The sequence below is a fragment of the Rhynchophorus ferrugineus genome, unplaced genomic scaffold, assembly GCF_030347505.1.
Source record: "Rhynchophorus ferrugineus isolate W39M unplaced genomic scaffold, kcgeb_rfMv2 rfM11, whole genome shotgun sequence".
NCBI lineage: Eukaryota > Metazoa > Arthropoda > Insecta > Coleoptera > Curculionidae > Rhynchophorus > Rhynchophorus ferrugineus.
The window spans coordinates 18,921,340-18,944,766 of NW_027472590.1; positions in this window are offsets into that span (position 1 = coordinate 18,921,340).

A 23,427-nucleotide genomic window follows, 5' to 3' on the forward strand; every position below is an offset into this window, starting at 1 on the left:
GGAACGAAATCGCCAATAGATAAGACCATTTTACAATTTGGGCCCAAGTTAGAAGCAGAGCCTAAGGTGTAAATTATCGATAGTCCATATCTCGGAAACTATAAGAGATAATGCAACTTGGCCACCGGCAATGTAATTAGCATGCCGAATATTACTTGGAATGTGAATTGGAACGAAATCGCCAATAGATAAGACCATTTTACAATTTGGGCCCAAGTTAGAAGCAGAGCCTAAGGTGTAAATTATCGATAGTCCATATCTCGGAAATTATAAGAGATAATGCAATTTGGCAAACGGCAATGTAATTAGCATGCCGAATATTACATGGAATGTGAATTGGAACGAAATCGCCAATAGATAAGACCATTTTACAATTTGGGCCCAAGTTAGAAGCAGAGCCTAAGGTGTAAATTATCGATAGTCCATATCTCGGAAACTATAAAAGATAATGCAATTTGGCAACCGGCAATGTAATTAGCATGCCGAATATTACTTGGAATGTGAATTGGAACGAAATCGCCAATAGATAAGACCATTTTACAATTTGGGCCCAAGTTAGAAGCAGAGCCTAAGGTGTAAATTATCGATAGTCCATATCTCGGAAACTATAAGTGATAATGCAACTTGGCCACCGGCAATGTAATTAGCATGCCGAATATTACTTGGAATGTGAATTGGAACGAAATCGCCAATAGATAAGATCATTTTACAATTTGGGCCCAAGTTAGAAGCAGAGCCTAAGGTGTAAATTATCGATAGTCCATATCTGGGAAACTATAAGAGATAATGCAATTTGGCAACCGGCAATGTAATTAGCATGCCGAATATTACTTGGAATGTGAATTGGAACGAAATCGCCAATAGATAAGTCCATTTTACAATTTGGGCCCAAGTTAGAAGCAGAGCCTAAGGTGTAAATTATCGATAGTCCATATCTCGGAAACTATAAGAGATAATGCAATTTGGCAACCGGCAATGTAATTAGCATGCCGAATATTACTTGGAATGTGAATTGGAACGAAATCGCCAATAGATAAGACCATTTTACAATTTGGGCCCAAGTTAGAAGCAGAGCCTAAGGTGTAAATTATCGATAGTCCATATCTCGGAAACTATAAGAGATAATGCAATTTGGCAACCGGCAATGTAATTAGCATGCTGAATATTACTTGGAATGTGAATTGGAACGAAATCGCCAATAGATAAGACCATTTTACAATTTGTGCCCAAGTTAGAAGCAGAGCCTAAGGTGAAAATTATCGATAGTCCATATCTCGGAAACTATAAGAGATAATGCAACTTGGCCACCGGCAATGTAATTAGCATGCCGAATATTACTTGGAATGTGAATTGGAACGAAATCGCCAATAGATAAGACCATTTTACAATTTGGGCCCAAGTTAGAAGCAGAGCCTAAGGTGTAAATTATCGATAGTCCATATCTCGGAAACTATAAGAGATAATACAATTTGGCAACCGGCAATGTAATTAGCATGCCGAACATTACTTGGAATGTGAATTGGAACGAAATCGCCAATAGATAAGACCATTTTACAATTTGGGCCCAAGTTAGAAGCAGAGCCTAAGGTGTAAATTATCGATAGTCCATATCTCGGAAACTATAAGAGATAATACAATTTGGCAAACGGCAATGTAATTAGCATGCCGAACATTACTTGGAATGTGAATTGGAACGAAATTGCCAATAGATAAGACCATTTTACAATTTGGGCCCAAGTTAGAAGCAGAGCCTAAAGTGTAAATTATCGATATTCCATATCTCGGAAACTATAAGAGATAATGCAATTTGGCAACCGGCAATGTAATTAGCATGCCGAATATTACTTGGAACGTGAATTGGAACGAAATCGCCAATAGATAAGACCATTTTACAATTTGGGCCCAAGTGAGAAGCAGAGCCAAAGGTGTAAATTATCGATAGTCTATATCTCGGAAACTATAAGAGATAATGCAATTTGGCAACCGGCAATGTAATTAGCATGCCGAATATTACATGGAATGTGAATTGGAACGATATCGCCAATAGATAAGACCATTTTACAATTTGGGCCCAAGTTAGAAGCAGAGCCTAAGGTGTAAATTATCGATAGTCCATATCTCGGAAACTATAAAAGATAATGCAATTTGGCAACCGGCAATGTAATTAGCATGCCGAATATTACTTGGAATGTGAATTGGAACGAAATCTTCAATAGATAAGACCATTTTACAATTTGGGCCCAAGTTAGAAGCAGAGCCTAAGGTGTAAATTATCGATAGTCCATATCTGGGAAACTATAAGAGATAATGCAATTTGGCAACCGGCAATGTAATTAGCATGCCGAATATTACTTGGAATGTGAATTGGAACGAAATCGCCAATAGATAAGACCATTTTACAATTTTGGCCCAAGTTAGAAGCAGAGCCTAAGGTGTAAATTATCGATAGTCCATATCTCGGAAACTATAAGAGATAATGCAATTTGGCCACCGGCAATGTAATTAACAGGCCGAATATTACTTGGAATGTGAATTGGAGCGAAATCGCCAATTCATAAGACCATTTTACAATTTGGGCCTAAGTTAGAAGCAGAGCCTAAGGTGTAAATTATCGATAGTCCATATCTCGGAAACTATAAGAGATAATGCAATTTGGCAACCGGCAATGTAATTAGCATGCCGAATATTACTTGGAATATGAATTGGAACGAAATCGCCAATAGATAAGACCATTTTACAATTTGGGCCCAAGTTAGAAGCAGAGCCTAAGGTGTAAATTATCGATAGTCCATATCTCGGAAACTATAAGAGATAATGCAATTTGGCAACCGGCAATGTAATTAGCATGCTGAATATTACTTGGAATGTGAATTGGAACGAAATCGCCAATAGATAAGACCATTTTACAATTTGGGCCCAAGTTAGAAGCAGAGCCTAAGGTGTAAATTATCGATAGTCCATATCTCGGAAACTATAAGAGATAATGCAACTTGGCCACCGGCAATGTAATTAGCATGCCGAATATTACTTGGAATGTGAATTGGAACGAAATCGCCAATAGATAAGACCATTTTACAATTTGGGCCCAAGTTAGAAGCAGAGCCTAAGGTGTAAATTATCGATAGTCCATATCTCGGAAATTATAAGAGATAATGCAATTTGGCAAACGGCAATGTAATTAGCATGCCGAATATTACATGGAATGTGAATTGGAACGAAATCGCCAATAGATAAGACCATTTTACAATTTGGGCCCAAGTTAGAAGCAGAGCCTAAGGTGTAAATTATCGATAGTCCATATCTCGGAAACTATAAAAGATAATGCAATTTGGCAACCGGCAATGTAATTAGCATGCCGAATATTACTTGGAATGTGAATTGGAACGAAATCGCCAATAGATAAGACCATTTTACAATTTGGGCCCAAGTTAGAAGCAGAGCCTAAGGTGTAAATTATCGATAGTCCATATCTCGGAAACTATAAGTGATAATGCAACTTGGCCACCGGCAATGTAATTAGCATGCCGAATATTACTTGGAATGTGAATTGGAACGAAATCGCCAATAGATAAGATCATTTTACAATTTGGGCCCAAGTTAGAAGCAGAGCCTAAGGTGTAAATTATCGATAGTCCATATCTGGGAAACTATAAGAGATAATGCAATTTGGCAACCGGCAATGTAATTAGCATGCCGAATATTACTTGGAATGTGAATTGGAACGAAATCGCCAATAGATAAGTCCATTTTACAATTTGGGCCCAAGTTAGAAGCAGAGCCTAAGGTGTAAATTATCGATAGTCCATATCTCGGAAACTATAAGAGATAATGCAATTTGGCAACCGGCAATGTAATTAGCATGCCGAATATTACTTGGAATGTGAATTGGAACGAAATCGCCAATAGATAAGACCATTTTACAATTTGGGCCCAAGTTAGAAGCAGAGCCTAAGGTGTAAATTATCGATAGTCCATATCTCGGAAACTATAAGAGATAATGCAATTTGGCAACCGGCAATGTAATTAGCATGCTGAATATTACTTGGAATGTGAATTGGAACGAAATCGCCAATAGATAAGACCATTTTACAATTTGTGCCCAAGTTAGAAGCAGAGCCTAAGGTGAAAATTATCGATAGTCCATATCTCGGAAACTATAAGAGATAATGCAACTTGGCCACCGGCAATGTAATTAGCATGCCGAATATTACTTGGAATGTGAATTGGAACGAAATCGCCAATAGATAAGACCATTTTACAATTTGGGCCCAAGTTAGAAGCAGAGCCTAAGGTGTAAATTATCGATAGTCCATATCTCGGAAACTATAAGAGATAATACAATTTGGCAACCGGCAATGTAATTAGCATGCCGAACATTACTTGGAATGTGAATTGGAACGAAATCGCCAATAGATAAGACCATTTTACAATTTGGGCCCAAGTTAGAAGCAGAGCCTAAAGTGTAAATTATCGATATTCCATATCTCGGAAACTATAAGAGATAATGCAATTAGGCAACCGGCAATGTAATTAGCATGCCGAATATTACTTGGAACGTGAATTGGAACGAAATCGCCAATAGATAAGACCATTTTACAATTTGGGCCCAAGTTAGAAGCAGAGCCTAAGGTGTAAATTATCGATAGTCCATATCTCGGAAACTATAAGAGATAATGCAATTTGGCAAACGGCAATGTAATTAGCATGCCGAATATTACATGGAATGTGAATTGGAACGATATCGCCAATAGATAAGACCATTTTACAATTTGGGCCCATGTTAGAAGCAGAGCCTAAGGTGTAAATTATCGATAGTCCATATCTCGTAAACTATAAAATATAATGCAATTTGGCAACCGGCAATGTAATTAGCATGCCGAATATTACTTGGAATGTGAATTGGAACGAAATCGCCAATAGATTAGACCATTTTACAATTTGGGCCCAAGTTAGAAGCAGAGCCTAAGGTGTAAATTATCGATAGTCCATATCTCGGAAACTATAAGAGATAATGCAACTTGGCAAACGGCAATGTAATTAGCATGCCGAATATTACATGGAATGTGAATTGGAACGATATCGCCAATAGATAAGACCATTTTACAATTTGGGCCCATGTTAGAAGCAGAGCCTAAGGTGTAAATTATCGATAGTCCATATCTCGTAAACTATAAAATATAATGCAATTTGGCAACCGGCAATGTAATTAGCATGCCGAATATTATTTGGAATGTGAATTGGAACGAAATCGCCAATAGATAAGACCATTTTACAATTTGGGCCCAAGTGAGAAGCAGAGCCAAAGGTGTAAATTATCGATAGTCTATATCTCGGAAACTATAAGAGATAATGCAATTTGGCAAACGGCAATGTAATTAGCATGCCGAATATTACATGGAATGTGAATTGGAACGATATCGCCAATAGATAAGACCATTTTACAATTTGGGCCCATGTTAGAAGCAGAGCCTAAGGTGTAAATTATCGATAGTCCATATCTCGTAAACTATAAAATATAATGCAATTTGGCAACCGGCAATGTAATTAGCATGCCGAATATTACTTGGAACGTGAATTGGAACGAAATCGCCAATAGATAAGACCATTTTACAATTTGGGCCCAAGTTAGAAGCAGAGCCTAAGGTGTAAATTATCGATAGTCCATATCTCGGAAACTATAAGAGATAATGCAATTTGGCAAACGGCAATGTAATTAGCATGCCGAATATTACATGGAATGTGAATTGGAACGATATCGCCAATAGATAAGACCATTTTACAATTTGGGCCCATGTTAGAAGCAGAGCCTAAGGTGTAAATTATCGATAGTCCATATCTCGTAAACTATAAAATATAATGCAATTTGGCAACCGGCAATGTAATTAGCATGCCGAATATTACTTGGAACGTGAATTGGAACGAAATCGCCAATAGATAAGACCATTTTACAATTTGGGCCCAAGTGAGAAGCAGAGCCAAAGGTGTAAATTATCGATAGTCTATATCTCGGAAACTATAAGAGATAATGCAATTTGGCAACCGGCAATGTAATTAGCATGCCGAATATTACTTGGAATGTGAATTGGAATGAAATCGCCAATAGATAAGACCATTTTACAATTTGGGCCCAAGTTAGAAGCAGAGCCTAAGGTGTAAATTATCGATAGCCCATATCTCGGAAACTATAAGAGATAATACAATTTGGCAAACGGCAATGTAATTAGCATGCCGAACATTACTTGGAATGTGAATTGGAACGAAATTGCCAATAGATAAGACCATTTTACAATTTGGGCCCAAGTTAGAAGCAGAGCCTAAAGTGTAAATTATCGATATTCCATATCTCGGAAACTATAAGAGATAATGCAATTAGGCAACCGGCAATGTAATTAGCATGCCGAATATTACTTGGAACGTGAATTGGAACGAAATCGCCAATAGATAAGACCATTTTACAATTTGGGCCCAAGTGAGAAGCAGAGCCAAAGGTGTAAATTATCGATAGTCTATATCTCGGAAACTATAAGAGATAATGCAATTTGGCAACCGGCAATGTAATTAGCATGCCGAATATTACTTGGAATGTGAATTGGAATGAAATCGCCAATAGATAAGACCATTTTACAATTTGGGCCCAAGTTAGAAGCAGAGCCTAAGGTGTAAATTATCGATAGTCCATATCTCGGAAACTATAAGAGATAATGCAATTTGGCAAACGGCAATGTAATTAGCATGCCGAATATTACATGGAATGTGAATTGGAACGATATCGCCAATAGATAAGACCATTTTACAATTTGGGCCCATGTTAGAAGCAGAGCCTAAGGTGTAAATTATCGATAGTCCATATCTCGTAAACTATAAAATATAATGCAATTTGGCAACCGGCAATGTAATTAGCATGCCGAATATTACTTGGAATGTGAATTGGAACGAAATCGCCAATAGATAAGACCATTTTACAATTTGGGCCCAAGTTAGAAGCAGAGCCTAAGGTGTAAATTATCGATAGTCCATATCTCGGAAACTATAAGAGATAATGCAACTTGGCCACCGGCAATGTAATTAGCATGTCGAATATTACTTGGAATGTGAATTGGAACGAAATCGCCAATAGATAAGACCATTTTACAATTTGGGCCCAAGTTAGAAGCAGAGCCTAAGGTGTAAATTATCGATAGTCCATATCTGGGAAACTATAAGAGATAATGCAATTTGGCAACCGGCAATGTAATTAGCATGCCGAATATTACTTGGAATGTGAATTGGAACGAAATCGCCAATAGATAAGACCATTTTACAATTTGGGCCCAAGTTAGAAGCAGAGCCTAAGGTGTAAATTATCGGTAGTCCATATCTCGGAAACTATAAGAGATAATGCAATTTGGCAACCGGCAATGTAATTAGCATGCCGAATATTACTTGGAATGTGAATTGGAACGAAATCGCCAATAGATAAGACCATTTTACAATTTGGGCCCAAGTTAGAAGCAGAGCCTAAGGTGTAAATTATCGGTAGTCCATATCTCGGAAACTATAAGAGATAATTCAATTTGGCAACCGGCAATGTAAGTAGCATGCCGAATATAACTTGGAATGTGAATTGGAACGAAATCGCCAATAGATAAGACCATTTTACAATTTGGGCCCAAGTTAGAAGCAGAGCCTAAGGTGTAAATTATCGATAGTCTATATCTCGGAAACTATAAGAGATAATGCAATTTGGCAACCGGCAATGTAATTAGCATGCTGAATATTACTTGGAATGTGAATTGGAACGAAATCGCCAATAGATAAGACCATTTTACAATTTGGGCCCAAGTTAGAAGCAGAGCCTAAGGTGTAAATTATCGATAGTCCATATCTCGGAAACTATAAGAGATAATGCAACTTGGCCACCGGCAATGTAATTAGCATGCCGAATATTACTTGGAATGTGAATTGGAACGAAATCGCCAATAGATAAGACCATTTTACAATTTGGGCCCAAGTTAGAAGCAGAGCCTAAGGTGTAAATTATCGATAGTCCATATCTCGGAAACTATAAGAGATAATTCAATTTGGCAACCGGCAATGTAAGTAGCATGCCGAATATAACTTGGAATGTGAATTGGAACGAAATCGCCAATAGATAAGACCATTTTACAATTTGGGCCCAAGTTAGAAGCAGAGCCTAAGGTGTAAATTATCGATAGTCCATATCTCGGAAACTATAAGAGATAATGCAACTTGGCCACCGGCAATGTAATTAGCATGCCGAATATTACTTGGAATGTGAATTGGAACCAAATCGCCAATAGATAAGACCATTTTACAATTGGGGCCCAAGTTAGAAGCAGAGCCTAAGGTGTAAATTATCGATAGTCCATATCTCGGAAACTATAAGAGATAATACAATTTGGCCACCGGCAATGTAATTAGCATGCCGAATATTACTTGGAACGTGAATTGGAACGAAATCGCCAATAGATAAGACCATTTTACAATTTGGGCCCCAGTTAGAAGCAGAGCCAAAGGTGTAAATTTTCGATAGTCCATATCTCGGAAACTATAAGAGATAATGCAATTTGGCAACCGGCAATGTAATTAGCATGCCGAATATTACTTGGAATGTGAATTGGAACGAAATCGCCAATAGATAAGACCATTTTACAATTTGGGCCCAAGTTAGAAGCAGAGCCTAAGGTGTAAATTATCGATAGTCCATATCTCGGAAATTATAAGAGATAATGCAATTTGGCAAACGGCAATGTAATTAGCATGCCGAATATTACATGGAATGTGAATTGGAACGAAATCGCCAATAGATAAGACCATTTTACAATTTGGGCCCAAGTTAGAAGCAGAGCCTAAGGTGTAAATTATCGATAGTCCATATCTCGGAAACTATAAAAGATAATGCAATTTGGCAACCGGCAATGTAATTAGCATGCCGAATATTACTTGGAATGTGAATTGGAACGAAATCGCCAATAGATAAGACCATTTTACAATTTGGGCCCAATTTAGAAGCAGAGCCTAAGGTGTAAATTATCGATAGTCCATATCTCGGAAACTATAAGAGATAATGCAATTTGGCAACCGGCAATGTAATTAGCATGCCGAATATTACTTGGAATGTGAATTGGAACGAAATCGCCAATAGATAAGTCCATTTTACAATTTGGGCCCAAGTTAGAAGCAGAGCCTAAGGTGTAAATTATCGATAGTCCATATCTCGGAAACTATAAGAGATAATGCAATTTGGCAACCGGCAATGTAATTAGCATGCCGAATATTACTTGGAATGTGAATTGGAACGAAATCGCCAATAGATAAGACCATTTTACAATTTGGGCCCAAGTTAGAAGCAGAGCCTAAGGTGTAAATAATCGATAGTCCATATCTCGGAAACTATAAGAGATAATACAATTTGGCAACCGGCAATGTAATTAGCATGCCGAACATCACTTGGAATGTGAATTGGAACGAAATCGCCAATAGATAAGACCATTTTACAATTTGGGCCCAAGTTAGAAGCAGAGCCAAAGGTTTAAATTATCGATAGTCCATATCTCGGAAACTATAAGAGATAATGCAATTTGGCAACCGGCAATGTAATTAGCATGCCGAATATTACTTGGAATGTGAATTGGAACGAAATCGCCAATAGATAAGGCCATTTTACAATTTGGGCCCAAGTTAGAAGCAGAGCCAAAGGTTTAAATTATCGATAGTCCATATCTCGGAAACTATAAGAGATAATGCAATTTGGCAACCGGCAATGTAATTAGCATGCCGAATATTACTTGGAATGTGAATTGGAACGAAATCGCCAATAGATAAGACCATTTTACAATTTGGGCCCAAGTTAGAAGCAGAGCCAAAGGTTTAAATTATCGATAGTCCATATCTCGGAAACTATAAGAGATAATGCAATTTGGCAACCGGCAATGTAATTAGCATGCCGAATATTACTTGGAATGTGAATTGGAACGAAATCGCCAATAGATAAGACCATTTTACAATTTGGGCCCAAGTTAGAAGCAGAGCCTAAGGTGTAAATTATCGATAGTCCATATCTCGGAAATTATAAGAGATAATGCAATTTGGCAAATGGTAATGTAATTAGCATGCCGAATATTACATGGAATGTGAATTGGAACGAAATCGCCAATAGATAAGACCATTTTACAATTTGGGCCCAAGTTAGAAGCAGAGCCTAAGGTGTAAATTATCGATAGTCCATATCTCGGAAACTATAAGAGATAATGCAATTTGGCAACCGGCAATGTAATTAGCATGCCGAATATTACTTGGAATGTGAATTGGAACGAAATCGCCAATAGATAAGTCCATTTTACAATTTGGGCCCAAGTTAGAAGCAGAGCCTAAGGTGTAAATTATCGATAGTCCATATCTCGGAAACTATAAGAGATAATGCAATTTGGCAACCGGCAATGTAATTAGCATGCCGAATATTACTTGGAATGTGAATTGGAACGAAATCGCCAATAGATAAGACCATTTTACAATTTGGGCCCAAGTTAGAAGCAGAGCCTAAGGTGTAAATTATCGATAGTCCATATCTCGGAAACTATAAGAGATAATACAATTTGGCAACCGGCAATGTAATTAGCATGCCGAACATCACTTGGAATGTGAATTGGAACGAAATCGCCAATAGATAAGACCATTTTACAATTTGGGCCCAAGTTAGAAGCAGAGCCTAAGGAGTAAATTATCGATAGTCCATATCTCGGAAACTATAAGAGATAATGCAATTTGGCAACCGGCAATGTAATTAGCATGCCGAATATTACTTGGAATGTGAATTGGAACGAAATCGCCAATAGATAAGACCATTTTACAATTTGGGCCCAAGTTAGAAGCAGAGCCTAAGATGTAAATTATCGATAGTCCATATCTCGGAAACTATAAGAGATAATGCAATTTGGCAACCGGCAATGTAATTAGCATATCGAATATTACTTGGAATGTGAATTGGAACGAAATCGCCTATAGATAAGACCATTTTACAATTTGGGCCCAAGTTAGAAGCAGAGCCTAAGGTGTAAATTATCGGTTGTCCATATCTCGGAAACTATAAGAGATAATGCAATTTGGCAACCGGCTATGTAAGTAGCATGCCGAATATAACTTGGAATGTGTATTGGAATGAAATCGCCAATAGATAAGACCATTTTACAATTTGGGCCCAAGTTAGAAGCAGAGCCTATAGTGTAAATTATCGATAGTCCATATCTCGGAAATTATAAGAGATAATGCAATTTGGCAAATGGCAATGTAATTAGCATGCCGAATATTACATGGAATGTGAATTGGAACGAAATCGCCAATAGATAAGACCATTTTACAATTTGGGCCCAAGTTAGAAGCAGAGCCTAAGGTGTAAATTATCGATAGTCCATATCTCGGAAACTATAAGAGATAATACAATTTGGCAACCGGCAATGTAATTAGCATGCCGAACATTACTTGGAATGTGAATTGGAACGAAATCGCCAATAGATAAGACCATTTTACAATTTGGGCCCAAGTTAGAAGCAGAGCCTAAGGTGTAAATTATCGATAGTCCATATCTCGGAAACTATAAAAGATAATGCAATTTGGCAACCGGCAATGTAATTAGCATGCCGAATATTACTTGGAATGTGAATTGGAACGAAATCGCCAATAGATAAGACCATTTTACAATTTGGGCCCAATTTAGAAGCAGAGCCTAAGGTGTAAATTATCGATAGTCCATATCTCGGAAACTATAAGAGATAATGCAATTTGGCAACCGGCAATGTAATTAGCATGCCGAATATTACTTGGAATGTGAATTGGAACGAAATCGCCAATAGATAAGTCCATTTTACAATTTGGGCCCAAGTTAGAAGCAGAGCCTAAGGTGTAAATTATCGATAGTCCATATCTCGGAAACTATAAGAGATAATGCAATTTGGCAACCGGCAATGTAATTAGCATGCCGAATATTACTTGGAATGTGAATTGGAACGAAATCGCCAATAGATAAGACCATTTTACAATTTGGGCCCAAGTTAGAAGCAGAGCCTAAGGTGTAAATAATCGATAGTCCATATCTCGGAAACTATAAGAGATAATACAATTTGGCAACCGGCAATGTAATTAGCATGCCGAACATCACTTGGAATGTGAATTGGAACGAAATCGCCAATAGATAAGACCATTTTACAATTTGGGCCCAAGTTAGAAGCAGAGCCTAAGGTGTAAATTATCGATAGTCCATATCTCGGAAACTATAAGAGATAATGCAATTTGGCAACCGGCAATGTAATTAGCATGCCGAATATTACTTGGAATGTGAATTGGAACGAAATCGCCAATAGATAAGACCATTTTACAATTTGGGCCCAAGTTAGAAGCAGAGCCTAAGGTGTAAATTATCGATAGTCCATATCTCGGAAACTATAAGAGATAATGCAATTTGGCAACCGGCAATGTAATTAGCATACCGAATATTACTTGGAATGTGAATTGGAACGAAATCGCCTATAGATAAGACCATTTTACAATTTGGGCCCAAGTTAGAAGCAGAGCCTAAGGTGTAAATTATCGATAGTCCATATCTCGGAAACTATAAGAGATAATGCAATTTGGCAACCGGCAATGTAAGTAGCATGCCGAATATAACTTGGAATGTGAATTGGAATGAAATCGCCAATAGATAAGACCATTTTACAATTTGGGCCCAAGTTAGAAGCAGAGCCTAAAGTGTAAATTATCGATATTCCATATCTCGGAAACTATAAGAGATAATACAATTTGGCAACCGGCAATGTAATTAGCATGCCGAATATTACTTGGAATGTGAATTGGAACGAAATCGCCAATAGATAAGACCATTTTACAATTTGGGCCCAAGTTAGAAGCAGAGCCAAAGGTTTAAATTATCGATAGTCCATATCTCGGAAACTATAAGAGATAATGCAATTTGGCAACCGGCAATGTAATTAGCATGCCGAATATTACTTGGAATGTGAATTGGAACGAAATCGCCAATAGATAAGACCATTTTACAATTTGGGCCCAAGTTAGAAGCAGAGCCTAAGGTGTAAATTATCGATAGTCCATATCTCGGAAATTATAAGAGATAATGCAATTTGGCAAATGGTAATGTAATTAGCATGCCGAATATTACATGGAATGTGAATTGGAACGAAATCGCCAATAGATAAGACCATTTTACAATTTGGGCCCAAGTTAGAAGCAGAGCCTAAGGTGTAAATTATCGATAGTCCATATCTCGGAAACTATAAGAGATAATGCAATTTGGCAACCGGCAATGTAATTAGCATGCCGAATATTACTTGGAATGTGAATTGGAACGAAATCGCCAATAGATAAGTCCATTTTACAATTTGGGCCCAAGTTAGAAGCAGAGCCTAAGGTGTAAATTATCGATAGTCCATATCTCGGAAACTATAAGAGATAATGCAATTTGGCAACCGGCAATGTAATTAGCATGCCGAATATTACTTGGAATGTGAATTGGAACGAAATCGCCAATAGATAAGACCATTTTACAATTTGGGCCCAAGTTAGAAGCAGAGCCTAAGGTGTAAATTATCGATAGTCCATATCTCGGAAACTATAAGAGATAATACAATTTGGCAACCGGCAATGTAATTAGCATGCCGAACATCACTTGGAATGTGAATTGGAACGAAATCGCCAATAGATAAGACCATTTTACAATTTGGGCCCAAGTTAGAAGCAGAGCCTAAGGAGTAAATTATCGATAGTCCATATCTCGGAAACTATAAGAGATAATGCAATTTGGCAACCGGCAATGTAATTAGCATGCCGAATATTACTTGGAATGTGAATTGGAACGAAATCGCCAATAGATAAGACCATTTTACAATTTGGGCCCAAGTTAGAAGCAGAGCCTAAGATGTAAATTATCGATAGTCCATATCTCGGAAACTATAAGAGATAATGCAATTTGGCAACCGGCAATGTAATTAGCATATCGAATATTACTTGGAATGTGAATTGGAACGAAATCGCCTATAGATAAGACCATTTTACAATTTGGGCCCAAGTTAGAAGCAGAGCCTAAGGTGTAAATTATCGGTTGTCCATATCTCGGAAACTATAAGAGATAATGCAATTTGGCAACCGGCTATGTAAGTAGCATGCCGAATATAACTTGGAATGTGTATTGGAATGAAATCGCCAATAGATAAGACCATTTTACAATTTGGGCCCAAGTTAGAAGCAGAGCCTATAGTGTAAATTATCGATAGTCCATATCTCGGAAATTATAAGAGATAATGCAATTTGGCAAATGGCAATGTAATTAGCATGCCGAATATTACATGGAATGTGAATTGGAACGAAATCGCCAATAGATAAGACCATTTTACAATTTGGGCCCAAGTTAGAAGCAGAGCCTAAGGTGTAAATTATCGATAGTCCATATCTCGGAAATTATAAGAGATAATGCAATTTGGCAAATGACAATGTAATTAGCATGCCGAATATTACATGGAATGTGAATTGGAACGAAATCGCCAATAGATAAGACCATTTTACAATTTGGGCCCAAGTTAGAAGCAGAGCCTAAGGTGTAAATTATCGATAGTCCATATCTCGGAAACTATAAAAGATAATGCAATTTGGCAACCGGCAATGTAATTAGCATGCCGAATATTACTTGGAATGTGAATTGGAACGAAATCGCCAATAGATAAGACCATTTTACAATTTGGGCCCAAGTTAGAAGCAGAGCCTAAGGTGTAAATTATCGATAGTCCATATCTCGGAAACTATAAGAGATAATACAATTTGGCAACCGGCAATGTAATTAGCATGCCGAACATTACTTGGAATGTGAATTGGAACGAAATCGCCAATAGATAAGACCATTTTACAATTTGGGCCCAAGTTAGAAGCAGAGCCTAAGGTGTAAATTATCGATAGTCCATATCTCGGAAATTATAAGAGATAATGCAATTTGGCAAACGGCAATGTAATTAGCATGCCGAATATTACATGGAATGTGAATTGGAACGAAATCGCCAATAGATAAGACCATTTTACAATTTGGGCCCAAGTTAGAAGCAGAGCCTAAGGTGTAAATTATCGATAGTCCATATCTCGGAAACTATAAAAGATAATGCAATTTGGCAACCGGCAATGTAATTAGCATGCCGAATATTACTTGGAATGTGAATTGGAACGAAATCGCCAATAGATAAGACCATTTTACAATTTGGGCCCAAGTTAGAAGCAGAGCCTAAGGTGTAAATTATCGATAGTCCATATCTCGGAAACTATAAGTGATAATGCAACTTGGCCACCGGCAATGTAATTAGCATGCCGAATATTACTTGGAATGTGAATTGGAACGAAATCGCCAATAGATAAGATCATTTTACAATTTGGGCCCAAGTTAGAAGCAGAGCCTAAGGTGTAAATTATCGATAGTCCATATCTGGGAAACTATAAGAGATAATGCAATTTGGCAACCGGCAATGTAATTAGCATGCCGAGTATTACTTGGAATGTGAATTGGAACGAAATCGCCAATAGATAAGTCCATTTTACAATTTGGGCCCAAGTTAGAAGCAGAGCCTAAGGTGTAAATTATCGATAGTCCATATCTGGGAAACTATAAAATATAATGCAATTTGGCAACCGGCAATGTAATTAGCATGCCGAATATTACATGGAATGTGAATTGGAACGATATCGCCAATAGATAAGACCATTTTACAATTTGGGCCCATGTTAGAAGCAGAGCCTAAGGTGTAAATTATCGATAGTCCATATCTCGGAAACTATAAGAGATAATGCAATTTGGCAAACGGCAATGTAATTAGCATGCCGAATATTACATGGAATGTGAATTGGAACGATATCGCCAATAGATAAGACCATTTTACAATTTGGGCCCATGTTAGAAGCAGAGCCTAAGGTGTAAATTATCGATAGTCCATATCTCGTAAACTATAAAATATAATGCAATTTGGCAACCGGCAATGTAATTAGCATGCCGAATATTACTTGGAATGTGAATTGGAACGAAATCGCCAATAGATAAGACCATTTTACAATTTGGGCCCAAGTTAGAAGCAGAGCCTAAGGTGTAAATTATCGATAGTCCATATCTCGGAAACTATAAGAGATAATGCAACTTGGCCACCGGCAATGTAATTAGCATGTCGAATATTACTTGGAATGTGAATTGGAACGAAATCGCCAATAGATAAGACCATTTTACAATTTGGGCCCAAGTTAGAAGCAGAGCCTAAGGTGTAAATTATCGATAGTCCATATCTGGGAAACTATAAGAGATAATGCAATTTGGCAACCGGCAATGTAATTAGCATGCCGAATATTACTTGGAATGTGAATTGGAACGAAATCGCCAATAGATAAGACCATTTTACAATTTGGGCCCAAGTTAGAAGCAGAGCCTAAGGTGTAAATTATCGATAGTCCATATCTCGGAAACTATAAGTGATAATGCAACTTGGCCACCGGCAATGTAATTAGCATGCCGAATATTACTTGGAATGTGAATTGGAACGAAATCGCCAATAGATAAGATCATTTTACAATTTGGGCCCAAGTTAGAAGCAGAGCCTAAGGTGTAAATTATCGATAGTCCATATCTGGGAAACTATAAGAGATAATGCAATTTGGCAACCGGCAATGTAATTAGCATGCCGAATATTACTTGGAATGTGAATTGGAACGAAATCGCCAATAGATAAATCCATTTTACAATTTGGGCCCAAGTTAGAAGCAGAGCCTAAGGTGTAAATTATCGATAGTCCATATCTCGGAAACTATAAGAGATAATGCAATTTGGCAACCGGCAATGTAATTAGCATGCCGAATATTACTTGGAATGTGAATTGGAACGAAATCGCCAATAGATAAGACCATTTTACAATTTGGGCCCAAGTTAGAAGCAGAGCCTAAGGTGTAAATTATCGATAGTCCATATCTCGGAAACTATAAGAGATAATGCAATTTGGCAACCGGCAATGTAATTAGCATGCTGAATATTACTTGGAATGTGAATTGGAACGAAATCGCCAATTGATAAGACCATTTTACAATTTGGGCCCAAGTTAGAAGCAGAGCCTAAGGTGAAAATTATCGATAGTCCATATCTCGGAAACTATAAGAGATAATGCAACTTGGCCACCGGCAATGTAATTAGCATGCCGAATATTACTTGGAATGTGAATTGGAACGAAATCGCCAATAGATAAGACCATTTTACAATTTGGGCCCAAGTTAGAAGCAGAGCCTAAGGTGTAAATTATCGATAGTCCATATCTCGGAAACTATAAGAGATAATACAATTTGGCAACCGGCAATGTAATTAGCATGCCGAACATTACTTGGAATGTGAATTGGAACGAAATCGCCAATAGATAAGACCATTTTACAATTTGGGCCCAAGTTAGAAGCAGAGCCTAAAGTGTAAATTATCGATATTCCATATCTCGGAAACTATAAGAGATAATGCAATTAGGCAACCGGCAATGTAATTAGCATGCCGAATATTACTTGGAACGTGAATTGGAACGAAATCGCCAATAGATAAGACCATTTTACAATTTGGGCCCAAGTGAGAAGCAGAGCCAAAGGTGTAAATTATCGATAGTCTATATCTCGGAAACTATAAGAGATAATGCAATTTGGCAACCGGCAATGTAATTAGCATGCCGAATATTACTTGGAATGTGAATTGGAATGAAATCGCCAATAGATAAGACCATTTTACAATTTGGGCCCAAGTTAGAAGCAGAGCCTAAGGTGTAAATTATCGATAGTCCATATCTCGGAAACTATAAGAGATAATACAATTTGGCAAACGGCAATGTAATTAGCATGCCGAACATTACTTGGAATGTGAATTGGAACGAAATTGCCAATAGATAAGACCATTTTACAATTTGGGCCCAAGTTAGAAGCAGAGCCTAAAGTGTAAATTATCGATATTCCATATCTCGGAAACTATAAGAGATAATGCAATTAGGCAACCGGCAATGTAATTAGCATGCCGAATATTACTTGGAACGTGAATTGGAACGAAATCGCCAATAGATAAGACCATTTTACAATTTGGGCCCAAGTGAGAAGCAGAGCCAAAGGTGTAAATTATCGATAGTCTATATCTCGGAAACTATAAGAGATAATGCAATTTGGCAACCGGCAATGTAATTAGCATGCCGAATATTACATGGAATGTGAATTGGAACGAAATCGCCAATAGATAAGACCATTTTACAATTTGGGCCCAAGTGAGAAGCAGAGCCAAAGGTGTAAATTATCGATAGTCTATATCTCGGAAACTATAAGAGATAATGCAATTTGGCAACCGGCAATGTAATTAGCATGCCGAATATTACATGGAATGTGAATTGGAACGATATCGCCAATAGATAAGACCATTTTACAATTTGGGCCCATGTTAGAAGCAGAGCCTAAGGTGTAAATTATCGATAGTCCATATCTCGGAAACTATAAAATATAATGCAATTTGGCAACCGGCAATGTAATTAGCATGCCGAATATTACTTGGAATGTGAATTGGAACGAAATCGCCAATAGATAAGACCATTTTACAATTTGGGCCCAAGTTAGAAGCAGAGCCTAAGGTGTAAATTATCGATAGTCCATATCTCGGAAACTATAAGAGATAATGCAACTTGGCCACCGGCAATGTAATTAGCATGTCGAATATTACTTGGAATGTGAATTGGAACGGAATCGCCAATAGATAAGACCATTTTACAATTTGGGCCCAAGTTAGAAGCAGAGCCTAAGGTGTAAATTATCGATAGTCCATATCTGGGAAACTATAAGAGATAATGCAATTTGGCAACCGGCAATGTAATTAGCATGTCGAATATTACTTGGAATGTGAATTGGAACGAAATCGCCAATAGATAAGACCATTTTACAATTTTGGCCCAAGTTAGAAGCAGAGCCTAAGGTGTAAATTATCGATAGTCCATATCTCGGAAACTATAAGAGATAATGCAATTTGGCAACCGGCAATGTAATTAGCATGCCGAATATTACTTGGAATGTGAATTGGAACGAAATCGCCAATAGATAAGACCATTTTACAATTTGGGCCCAAGTTAAAAGCAGAGCCTAAGGTGTAAATTATCGATAGTCCATATCTCGGAAACTATAAGAGATAATGCAATTTGGCCACCGGCAATGTAATTAGCAGGCCGAATATTACTTGGAATGTGAATTGGAGCGAAATCGCTAATTCATAAGACCATTTTACAATTTGGGCCTAAGTTAGAAGCAGAGCCTAAGGTGTAAATTATCGATAGTCCATATCTCGGAAACTATAAGAGATAATGCAATTTGGCAACCGGCAATGTAATTAGCATGCCGAATATTACTTGGAATGTGAATTGGAACGAAATCGCCAATAGATAAGACCATTTTACAATTTGGGCCCAAGTTAGAAGCAGAGCCTAAGGTGTAAATTATCGGTAGTCCATATCTCGGAAACTATAAGAGATAATTCAATTTGGCAACCGGCAATGTAAGTAGCATGCCGAATATAACTTGGAATGTGAATTGGAACGAAATCGCCAATAGATAAGACCATTTTACAATTTGGGCCCAAGTTAGAAGCAGAGCCTAAGGTGTAAATTATCGATAGTCTATATCTCGGAAACTATAAGAGATAATGCAATTTGGCAACCGGCAATGCAATTAGCATGCTGAATATTACTTGGAATGTGAATTGGAACGAAATCGCCAATAGATAAGACCATTTTACAATTTGGGCCCAAGTTAGAAGCAGAGCCTAAGGTGTAAATTATCGATAGTCCATATCTCGGAAACTATAAGAGATAATGCAACTTGGCCACCGGCAATGTAATTAGCATGCCGAATATTACTTGGAATGTGAATTGGAACGAAATCGCCAATAGATAAGACCATTTTACAATTTGGGCCCAAGTTAGAAGCAGAGCCTAAGGTGTAAATTATCGATAGTCCATATCTCGGAAACTATAAGAGATAATTCAATTTGGCAACCGGCAATGTAAGTAGCATGCCGAATATTACTTGGAATGTGAATTGGAACGATATCGCCAATAGATAAGACCATTTTACAATTTGGGCCCATGTTAGAAGCAGAGCCTAAGGTGTAAATTATCGATAGTCCATATCTCGTAAACTATAAAATATAATGCAATTTGGCAACCGGCAATGTAATTAGCATGCCGAATATTACTTGGAATGTGAATTGGAACGAAATCGCCAATAGATAAGACCATTTTACAATTTGGGCCCAAGTTAGAAGCAGAACCTAAGGTGTAAATTATCGATAGTCCATATCTCGGAAACTATAAGAGATAATGCAACTTGGCCACCGGCAATGTAATTAGCATGTCGAATATTACTTGGAATGTGAATTGGAACGAAATCGCCAATAGATAAGACCATTTTACAATTTGGGCCCAAGTTAGAAGCAGAGCCTAAGGTGTAAATTATCGATAGTCCATATCTGGGAAACTATAAGAGATAATGCAATTTGGCAACCGGCAATGTAATTAGCATGCCGAATATTACTTGGAATGTGAATTGGAACGAAATCGCCAATAGATAAGACCATTTTACAATTTGGGCCCAAGTTAGAAGCAGAGCCTAAGGTGTAAATTATCGATAGTCCATATCTCGGAAACTATAAGAGATAATGCAACTTGGCAACCGGCAATGTAATTAGCATGCCGAATATTACTTGGAATGTGAATTGGAACGAAATCGCCAATAGATAAGATCATTTTACAATTTGGGCCCAAGTTAGAAGCAGAGCCTAAGGTGTAAATTATCGATAGTCCATATCTGGGAAACTATAAGAGATAATGCAATTTGGCAACCGGCAATGTAATTAGCATGCCGAATATTACTTGGAATGTGAATTGGAACGAAATCGCCAATAGATAAGTCCATTTTACAATTTGGGCCCAAGTTAGAAGCAGAGCCTAAGGTGTAAATTATCGATAGTCCATATCTCGGAAACTATAAGAGATAATGCAATTTGGCAACCGGCAATGTAATTAGCATGCCGAATATTACTTGGAATGTGAATTGGAACGAAATCGCCAATAGATAAGACCATTTTACAATTTGGGCCCAAGTTAGAAGCAGAGCCTAAGGTGTAAATTATCGATAGTCCATATCTCGGAAACTATAAGAGATAATGCAATTTGGCAACCGGCAATGTAATTAGCATGCTGAATATTACTTGGAATGTGAATTGGAACGAAATCGCCAATAGATAAGACCATTTTACAATTTGGGCCCAAGTTAGAAGCAGAGCCTAAGGTGAAAATTATCGATAGTCCATATCTCGGAAACTATAAGAGATAATGCAACTTGGCCACCGCCAATGTAATTAGCATGCCGAATATTACTTGGAATGTGAATTGGAACGAAATCGCCAATAGATAAGACCATTTTACAATTTGGGCCCAAGTTAGAAGCAGAGCCTAAGGTGTAAATTATCGATAGTCCATATCTCGGAAACTATAAGAGATAATACAATTTGGCAACCGGCAATGTAATTAGCATGCCGAACATTACTTGGAATGTGAATTGGAACGAAATCGCCAATAGATAAGACCATTTTACAATTTGGGCCCAAGTTAGAAGCAGAGCCTAAAGTGTAAATTATCGATATTCCATATCTCGGAAACTATAAGAGATAATGCAATTAGGCAACCGGCAATGTAATTAGCATGCCGAATATTACTTGGAACGTGAATTGGAACGAAATCGCCAATAGATAAGACCATTTTACAATTTGGGCCCAAGTGAGAAGCAGAGCCAAAGGTGTAAATTATCGATAGTCTATATCTCGGAAACTATAAGAGATAATGCAATTTGGCAACCGGCAATGTAATTAGCATGCCGAATATTACTTGGAATGTGAATTGGAATGAAATCGCCAATAGATAAGACCATTTTACAATTTGGGCCCAAGTTAGAAGCAGAGCCTAAGGTGTAAATTATCGATAGTCCATATCTCGGAAACTATAAGAGATAATACAATTTGGCAAACGGCAATGTAATTAGCATGCCGAACATTACTTGGAATGTGAATTGGAACGAAATTGCCAATAGATAAGACCATTTTACAATTTGGGCCCAAGTTAGAAGCAGAGCCTAAAGTGTAAATTATCGATATTCCATATCTCGGAAACTATAAGAGATAATGCAATTAGGCAACCGGCAATGTAATTAGCATGCCGAATATTACTTGGAACGTGAATTGGAACGAAATCGCCAATAGATAAGACCATTTTACAATTTGGGCCCAAGTGAGAAGCAGAGCCAAAGGTGTAAATTATCGATAGTCTATATCTCGGAAACTATAAGAGATAATGCAATTTGGCAACCGGCAATGTAATTAGCATGCCGAATATTACATGGAATGTGAATTGGAACGAAATCGCCAATAGATAAGACCATTTTACAATTTGGGCCCAAGTGAGAAGCAGAGCCAAAGGTGTAAATTATCGATAGTCTATATCTCGGAAACTATAAGAGATAATGCAATTTGGCAACCGGCAATGTAATTAGCATGCCGAATATTACATGGAATGTGAATTGGAACGATATCGCCAATAGATAAGACCATTTTACAATTTGGGCCCATGTTAGAAGCAGAGCCTAAGGTGTAAATTATCGATAGTCCATATCTCGGAAACTATAAAATATAATGCAATTTGGCAACCGGCAATGTAATTAGCATGCCGAATATTACTTGGAATGTGAATTGGATCGAAATCGCCAATAGATAAGACCATTTTACAATTTGGGCCCAAGTTAGAAGCAGAGCCTAAGGTGTAAATTATCGATAGTCCATATCTCGGAAACTATAAGAGATAATGCAACTTGGCAACCGGCAATGTAATTAGCATGTCGAATATTACTTGGAATGTGAATTGGAACGGAATCGCCAATAGATAAGACCATTTTACAATTTGGGCCCAAGTTAGAAGCAGAGCCTAAGGTGTAAATTATCGATAGTCCATATCTCGGAAACTATAAGAGATAATGCAATTTGGCAACCGGCAATGTAATTAGCATGCCGAATATTACTTGGAATGTGAATTGGAGCGAAATCGCCAATAGATAAGACCATTTTACAATTTGGGCCTAAGTTAAAAGCAGAGCCTAAGGTGTAAATTATCGATAGTCCATATCTCGGAAACTATAAGAGATAATGCAATTTGGCAACCGGCAATGTAATTAGCAGGCCGAATATTACTTGGAATGTGAATTGGAACGAAATCGCCAATAGATAAGACCATTTTACAATTTGGGCCTAAGTTAGAAGCAGAGCCTAAGGTGTAAATTATCGATAGTCCATATCTCGGAAACTATAAG